General features: G+C 38.3%; 1 pseudogene; it reads right to left on the bottom strand.

Moving 5' to 3' along the window:
• On the bottom strand, positions 1-423 carry LOC110596342 (annotated as a pseudogene).
• Between the last annotated feature and the right edge of the window lie 8797 nt (positions 424-9220).

The following is a 9220-nucleotide window of genomic DNA, read 5'->3' on the forward strand; positions in this document are numbered from 1 at the left end:
TCATGTAGTGCTGCCAGCATTGGATGCAATCCTGGGCCACAAGTCTGCACTTAACTTTGCCAATGGTCCTGTGATGGTAGAACCTTTCATCATATCTTTATTATTTACTATGACTCCCACATTACCTTCAAAATAAAGAAGCACACCATCCTTTCTCTAGTATGACTTGCATTGCTAAATTACCACTGCTATGTACATTTTCTTTCTGAGCTCTAGTTTGCCTTTCTTACCTGTGGCTATCACCATATCACCCACACCAGCAGTGGGAAGTCTATTCAACCATACCTTGATTTCCTTCACAGAGATAATACACAGATTTTTGACTCCTGTTTTGTCAGTACAATTGATCACCATTCCTAACAGAAGACCCAGGGAAATCCAGAATTTTACAGCAGAGGACCCATCACATTCTCCCTTCAACATCTTGAAAGTTGGAAAAGGGCAAAAAGTTGATAAAGTGTTCAAATCTTTTGCCCATTTAAAAAATTGAGTTATTTGTCCAATTATCAAATATGAGTTTTTATGCACCCTAAATAAAAGTCCTTTATAAAATGTGTTTTGCAACTATTTTCTTCCAGTCCGTAGCATACCTTTTTATTTTCTTAACTGTCTTCAAATAGCAAACTTATTTAATTTTTATGTAATTCAATTAATCTTTTTTGTGATTCATGCTTTTTGTATCCTGAGAAAGCTCTGCCTAACCCAAGGTTACTATGTTTTATCCTAAAAATTTTCTGGTTATTAATTTAGATCTATATAGTTCATTTCAAGTTAATTTTTTTTTATGATGTGAGATAAGGACTGAGTTTCCTTTTTTTGGTTATAAATATCCAATTGTTCTGACATCATTTTTATTTTTTATTGTGGTAACATACATGTAGCATAACATTTGCCATTGTAACCATTTTTAAGTGTACGGTTCAATGGCATTAAGTACATTCATATTGTTGTGCAACCAATCTCCAGAACACGTTTTTTTTTTGAGTTGGAGTCTCACTCTGTCGCTCAGTCTGGAGTATGGTGGCATGCTAACAGTTACTGCAACCTCAATCTGCTGGGTTCAGGCAATCCTTCTGCCTCAGCCTTCCAAGAAGCTGGAACTACAGTCCTGTGCCACCACACTGGACTTTTTTTTTTTTTTGTAGAGACAAATTCTCACCAAGTTGCCTAGGTTGGTCTCAAACCCCTGGAATCAGGCAATCCTCCTGTCTCTGCTTCCCAAAATGCTGGGATTATACACTGTGCCCAGCAGAACACTTTTTATCTTATAAAACAAAAACTGTGTACCCATTAAACAACAACTCCCCATTCCCCAATCTCTCTGGCCCCTGGCAACCACCACTCTATTTTCTATTTCTATGAAATTGAGCACTCTAGGCACCTCATATAAGTGGAATCATACAGTATTTGTCTTTTTTTTTTTGTAATTGACTTATTTCACTTAGCATAATCTCCTCAAAGTTCATCTACAAAGGGGAACCCCAAAAAACTGGAATTTATTTATTAGCAATTGTGTATTTATTCTTACATATTTAAGCTTCAGTCACCTTCAAAGTACCCTCAATTTGATGCAATACACCTACTGAGACACTTTTTCCACTGCTCAAAACAGTGATGCCTTTAGTGCTTCTGCCTTTTTTTCCCTCCACCTCTTCCACATCAATAAAACGTTTCCCTTTGTGAACAAAAAATGTCACTCAGGGAGAGACTGGGTGAATAGGGAGGGTGGGGTACGGGGGATCATGCCGTTTCTGGTCAAAAACTGCTGAACACTCAGTATGGTGTGGGCAGGTGCGCTCGTAAATCACCCATAATGCAATGGGCAAACATATTGAAAGAATCTCCCACAAAACATAACTGAAGCTGAATGCAGCCTCTCACAACAATGCTAACTGGTAAACTGATGCCAATGGATTCCTAGTGGGGAAAGCCTATACTACAAGGGGCACACTCTACAAAAGATAATTCCTGTTTTGGGGGGGTCCCCCCCTTGTATGCTGTGGCATGTATCAGAATTTCCTTTCCTTTATAAGGCTGAATAATATTCCATTGTATGTATATAACACTTTTTATTCTTTCATCTGTCAGTGGACACTTCTACTTCTTGGTTATTTTGAATAATACTGCTATAAATGGCACCATTTTTTTAATGTAAAGAGAATTTATTCAATCTCAAAGTTTGAAGACAGCCTATCCAGAAACACCAGCTCTAAAGGAATGGAGTCCTCATTCTGAAGTAGAGAAGTTAAGGTTTCATTTGGATAGGCAGAAACAGAAGAATTTTGAGCAGAATTACAACATTTTACATACAAGGCTGGTGCATAGTCACAGTAGTTTGGTTATAGGCAGTGTTTCTTTTTTGGGAGGGTACATTTAACATTTTTTATGGAAGTATAATAACAGTCATGAGTTTTCTGCCATCTGGTCTAAGCAAAGAACAACAACAAAAAAGAGGTTAATCTATAACATGGATCATTAAGAAGGCAGAAGGTTTTTGTCCCTGATGTCATTTAATTCTCTCTAGTCATTGTACAGAACAAGAAAAATAAGAAAGAAAGTGAGTTAATCTGTAATCTGAGAAACAGAAGCTGTAACCATATGTGACTCAGATCATAGTCACATCTCTCTCAAGGCTTACAGTGTTTTTGAGGCTCCAACAGTTTTTAAGTTGTATTTATTTTCACAATTATCAATTCAATTCAGCAGTTTTAGGATTGAACCTTTAAAGGCAAAGTTTCAATTTCCCTACAACCTTTAGCTTTGCCTTTCCCATGCACTGGTTATTTGTGGTTTAACCACAGTTGGAGTTTTAGAAGATGTTTCCAGAAAAGACAAAGCATTTTTAAATTTCACTTAGTACCGGGTTAATTGCCCTTTTAAATTTTTCCTCTATAGGACCAAGAATTATCCTTTTTTGTTGTTGTTGTTGTTGATACCCAGCACACATCTTTTAGCTCAACTCCAGTAAAATTTGTCTTGAACTGTGTAGCAGAGTGCTTGAGCACGCTGGCTTTAGAATCAGGCAGTCTGGGTTTAAATCTCTATCCTGTCACTTGCTAGATATGGACAAGATAGCTATCCTAAGTCTTGATTTCAAAATCCATAAAATGAGGATTGTAATAGCACATAGTGTCCAGGATTCTTTGAGGTTTAAGAGAGTAGAATAGGTAAAGTACCTGGCACATAGTATGTGTTCAATATATGTCATTCATAGTTGATACTGTTACTATTATTTCCTGTGCTTTCCAAGCTTTCTGGGATTTCTGCTTTCTACTTTTTGTTGGATCTCTCCAATTGTGCTATATTAAGGGTGGTTTAGAAGTAACAAAACCATGTTTGAATTATCATGAACTAGCCGGGCTCGGTGGCTCAACCTGTAATTCCGCTCTTTGGGAAGCTGAGGTGAGTGGATTCCCTGAGCCCGCGGGCTCGAGATTCACCTGGGCAACTTGGTGAGACCTCATCTTGATGATAAATCAAAAAATTAGCCGGGCGTGGTAGCACGCACCTGTAGTTCCAGCTACTTGGAAGGCTGAGAGGAAGGATCGCCGGAGCCCAGCAGGTCGAGGCTGCGGTGGCCGGGAGCGGCCACTGGACTCCAGTCTGGGTGACAGAGTGAGACTCCAACTCAAAAAAATAAATAAATAAATAAAATAAAATTACATCTTCCTTACATAGTTCTGAGATTTCTAAAACTGTGTTAAAATAGTCTGACGTTTTAGTTGGCAAACAGTAATAAAGACTGCCAGTGGAGAGAAAGGTTTATGAACACTAAGATCATATCTTTGAAGGAGCAATGTTCTCTAATTCTTAATTGGTCACAGCTGAACTTTAATGGAAGCATTGTGGATGGATCAGAAATTTTGTTGAAGATTATTCTGGTCAATCTTTTTTTAAAAATTCTTTTATTTATTTATTAGATCCAGGGGGTACATATGCAGGTTTGTTATATAGGTACATTCCATGATGGTGAGGCTTGGGCTTCTATTGAGCCCATCACCCAGGTGGTGGGCATGGTACCCAGTGGATAGTTTTTCAGTTCTTACCCACCTCCTTCCCACTCCCCTTTAGGCATGCCCCAGTGTCTGTTGTTCCCATCCTTATGGAAATGGCACCATTTTTTTCTCTTTTTTATTTTTAATTTGTTTCTTTTTCCCTTTCTGTGTAAAATACAGAGACAACATTTTTTAAAAGGCATTTTTTTAAACCATTGAAACTTCCTTGTGTGGGTCTATTTCTGGATTTATCTATTTTGCTCCATTTATGCGTATGTCTACACTAATGGCAATATCACACTGTTTTAACTACTGAAGCGTTATAATGTCTCAAAACCAAGGAGTTTGAGTTCTTCAACACTGTTCTTCTTTTCAAAATTATTTTGGCTAATCTTGGTCTTTGTATTTTCATATAAGTTTTAGAATCAGCTAGTCAATTTCTTCCAAAACACTTGTGGGGATTTTGACTAGGATTACACTGAATCCATAGATGAATTTGAAGGGTATCTCAGTCAGTTCAGGCTGCTATAACAAAATACTTTTGACTGGATAATTTATGAACAACATAAATTTATTGCTTATGGTTCTGGAAGCTGAGAAGTCCAAGATCAAGGCATCAGCACATTCGGTGTCTGGTGAAGGGCATGTTCCTCATAGATGGCAGAGGATATCTATGTGTGTTTCTCTTATCATGAATTGATGCAGTAGCATCGTCCACAGTCACAAACATTTGGAGATGGAAACATTCTTTTTTTCTTTGGAAACATTCTTAGAAATTCTTTAACTTGTAACCCTTCCCACAAAATAACCTCTTCAGAATTCACATTTGAAGATAAAGACTCTCTTTTTGCCTTGGTAGGTGAAAGAATGGAGAAAAGGAAAGGGAGAAAGACAATGGTACAATGGGCCAGGCTCTCAGGTCAAGCACAGAAATCTTGCATCATGCAAAGGTTGCTGGCAAACAGCAAAAAGCCACAATCGAGATGTAGAAACAACTACAAAATATGTCGTGCTCAGTTTTTCTCCAAGTCATTTCCATATCAAGCAGAAAGTCGACTTTTCTGTTGTGAGAAAAATGTCTGCAAAACTTCAGTGATTCATTGAAATAATAGTTGTGAGGTGAGAGAAAGGAAATAATTTGTGATTTACTTGACTTACTCAGCTTAGAGGAGTTTTGTTAATGGCCTAATGGATCAATAAACTTTAAAGACATTTATTTGCTTGGAGCTAGGTTGTTTCACCAAGTTACTGCAGATAAAACTATTATGTGTCTAAAAAGAAATCTAATAAATTGCAAAGGTCCTTGCTCCCTACAATTTCTCAATGCATATATTAATCCTTGACACCAGCTGCTTTTCAGAGCCTAACTCTATCCCCTGTATTATTTAATCTGCCTCCAGTTATTTCAGGAGTATCTCTCACCATGAAATCAGGTTACTTTTCTTTGCACTATTCTATTCACTCAAAGCCACAGTGAACAAGAAAAAAAGTGAAATTTTAATGCCAAAATCATTTATTTGTTAACAAAATGTTTATTGGGCACTTATATGTGTCAGGCACTATTCTAGGCACTGGGGTGACATTCTGATGGAAGAGACAGACAATAAATAAATCAATACATATAATATATTCCTTGGTGATTGGTACTATAAAGCAAAGCAAAGAAGGGTAAGGGGAAGTGAGAGTGATGAATTGTGGAGAGAGTAAAATTGATTATTGAAGTTAGGGAACTATTCAATTTACCAGTACTCATATACAGATTTATAATTCCATGAAGGCTCGTACTGTTATAATTGTCTAACTGTCTCCATTTTTCACCAGGTTTTAGGTTTGACCCACAGTAGATGTTCAATAAATCCAATGGAAATAGTAATATACAAAAATACCTACATTCTACTTTTGAACTTGGACATGTCTTAACATCATGTGGATGGACTATAATTCTAGACCATATTTTGGAAATGCAAAGTCTATACTTTGCATTCCTTCATCAGAACTATTGATAGCTAATCCTAAGATATCAGGAAAAGCAAAAGGCAGGGGATTATCAGTAGTCACTTTCCTCCAAGTCCAAGGAGGATAGCATCTCCTCATCTGTTCCTTGACTTTTTCTCAGGGCTAAGATCCCCAAGTCAGCCTAGGGTGAAGTCATCAGTCAAAGAGTTTCTATAGCCTACTTAATCAGCAAACACACAGCAAATGATGAGGGACAGTTGACAAAATGTATAAGGGGTTCATTTATTTATTAAACAATATTTTTTAAAGTAACTACTCTGTATCAAGAACTATGCCAGGGGTGGAACAGATTATTTCACCTCAGTGCAGAATCTAGCCCTCAGTCACTTAGATTCAGAAAATCATATTGTTCATATGTTCAGAGATTATCAGACTTCTGTTACAGACTGCCTGAAATTAATTATATAGTTAAAATCATTGGAAAATCCTAATTAATTCATTTCCACAATGATTTATAAAACTGGGCCTTCCTCTAACATTTGTGGGGTCAGAGGAAAAATATAAACGAAGGCATGCATATCAAAGATCTAAATATTTAAAGGTTTAAAATCATGCTAATAGTCTGTAAATATATTCATCCTAACTCAACTAATATACCTAGGAGGCCAAGTGGATTGGAGTTCCTTGCTGGAAAGGTGATGGGGTGCAAAGCCCCTTCTCTGTCTCACACCACAGGGTGGAAATAGCTCAGATAGTCAGGTTTTTTTTTTTTACATCCTCTTGCTAAAAGCCTCTGCTTGATCATCCCTTGTGCCTAGGGATGTGCATCTCTGCAGTGAGGTTACCCCCCAGAAGGGTGGCCTTGAGGAACAGGACAAGAAGGCCCTGGAGGCAGGCTCAGAACATTTGGGCATAGAACTCCAGAGTGTTCTAGAAGGAGGGTGGGTATCTTCAAGTGTGCACCCTGGCTTCTTGGCCCTATAGGCTTCTAAGAGAAGGAGAGCCAAAGCAGGATCCTTAAAATGGTAACCAAGGCCACAATTTGGGGCACCCCTTGCCCACTAGTGAGATACTGAGAAAGCAAACAGAATGCTGCTGGGACATTAGAGTAAAAGGAAGGTGGTTCACCAGCTCTGGAGCTGAGGCGTAGCTGACCATCCCCCCTGAATACTCCCTGGCCTGAGAGGATACTTGTCCCCTAAATTCAGGTGTATATCTCCCATGATGTGGCTGACACAGTTTGCTTCCCTAACAACTCCTTTCTCTCTGAGGGCCAGGGGATGCAAAGGCTCCTCACAAACTGGGAGAAATACAGGGGGCTCACAACATGGGTCTGCTTTGGCACACTTTGTATGATTTAAAAATTCATACAAAGTGCCATATAGGGTAGGTGAGATCTGTTGCCAACCCATTTCCAACTATGTGGGCCTGAGCAAGAGCTCTGGAACACCTCTTGTGGTAGACCACGAGGAATTTTTTTCCCTTTTTATTATTATTTTTGTTGCTTTATTTTTTAAAATGTATGGAATACATGTGAAATTTTGTTACGTGTATATGATGTATGGTCATTGAGTCGAGGTATTTAGGGCATCTATCAACCAAGTATAATATTTTTATTAAGTATAGTCACCCTACTCTGCTATCAAATACGGAATTTATTCCTTCTATTTTACTGTATGTTTGTACCCTTTAATCGACTTCTCTTCATCCTCCTCCTCCCCCCATTCACTCTTTCTAATCTCTGTATCAATCATTCCACTCTCTATATGATCAAATTTTTTTAGCTCCCACATATGAGTGAGGACATGCAATATGTGTCTTTCTGTGCCTGGCTTATTTCACTTAACATAATGACCTCCCGTTCCATCTGTGTTACTACAAATGAACTTTTTATTGTTATTAACTTTAATTGACACATAATAATTACACATTTTATGTGGCACAATGTGATTTTCAATACAGGTGTACAATGTGTAATAATCAAATCAGGATAATTAACAAGTCTATAATCTCAAATATTTATCATGTCTTTGTATTGGGGACACTCAAAATCCTCTCTTGCAGCTATTTGAAAATATACAGTGAATTGTTATTAACTATAGTCACCCTACAGTGTCATATAACTTTTAATATGGACCCTGAGAACATTTTAGTTCATGAGACTCTCAAAAGTAGAGTCAAAAACTACAGAAAGTCACTGATAAGTGTTCAGATAATAGACACCTCCATAATCCAAGGGTAATGGCCTAATTTATTAACCCAACTAGGTGTGTGATGAGAATAAAGTATGTAGTTGTATTGATGGCCCTGTCTCCATTCTCTTTTCTTTAGTCATAATTAATCAAAACCTATCCTCTCACCTTTCTTGTGCTCATGACAAATAATCACCTACTCTAAACAGGAATTAACTGAGGAAATACATTGGCAGTGATTCTTCTTTGGATTGAGATGAGAAGCTTGGAAACACAGTCAAATGAAACGGTCAAATGAACATTCTAAGAGATGACAGCAAGAGCCAATTTCAAAACAAGCCTCCCTTGGAAACCATTGGGGCTTGATGACACAAGAGTGATTTTTCCATTACTAAGAAGAGCAAACCAGTGCAAATAGAAGTGGATGATTTTTCCTGACAGTTGAGCCAGGCTGTGGTCAGCTTCAGAGAAACTTTCTATTGTGTTGCAGTAAGTTGGGCTATCATTTCAATGGATCCAGTGAATCACTCTGGAGTAAATAACATGCCCAGGATTTGTTTTTGTTGTTGTTGTTGTCATTGTTTTTGTTTTTTAGTTCACTACCTGGAACCCATTCCTGGAGTGTGATTCAACTCTGGTAGCCAATCCCAGCCTTTTTGGAGGAATGATCTGTGCAGGATAAGATGAGGGGACCAGTCACAGTGGCTCACACCTGTAAACCCAGCACTTTGGGAGCCAAGGTGGGAGGCTTGCTTGAGCCTAGGAGTTTGACATCAGCGTGGACAACATTACAAAGCCCCGTCTCTACGGAAAAAAAAAATAGTGGGGTGTGGTGGCATGCACCTGTAATCCCAGCTCCTTGGTAGGCTGAGGCAGGAGGGTCCCTTGAAGCCAGGAGGTCGAGGCTGCAGTAAGCTATGATCATGCCACTGGACTTCATCCTGGGTGACAGAGCAAGATCCTGCATCTAAAAAAATTTTTTAATTGTTTTTTTAAATTATTATTTATTTATCTTTTTGAGTTGGAGTCTCACTCTGTCACCCAGACTGGAATACAGTGGCCGCTCCCGGCCACCAC

The sequence above is a fragment of the Carlito syrichta genome, unplaced genomic scaffold (assembly GCF_000164805.1).
Source record: "Carlito syrichta isolate Samal-C Ts95f unplaced genomic scaffold, Tarsius_syrichta-2.0.1 Scaffold308807, whole genome shotgun sequence".
Taxonomy (NCBI): Eukaryota; Metazoa; Chordata; class Mammalia; order Primates; family Tarsiidae; genus Carlito; species Carlito syrichta.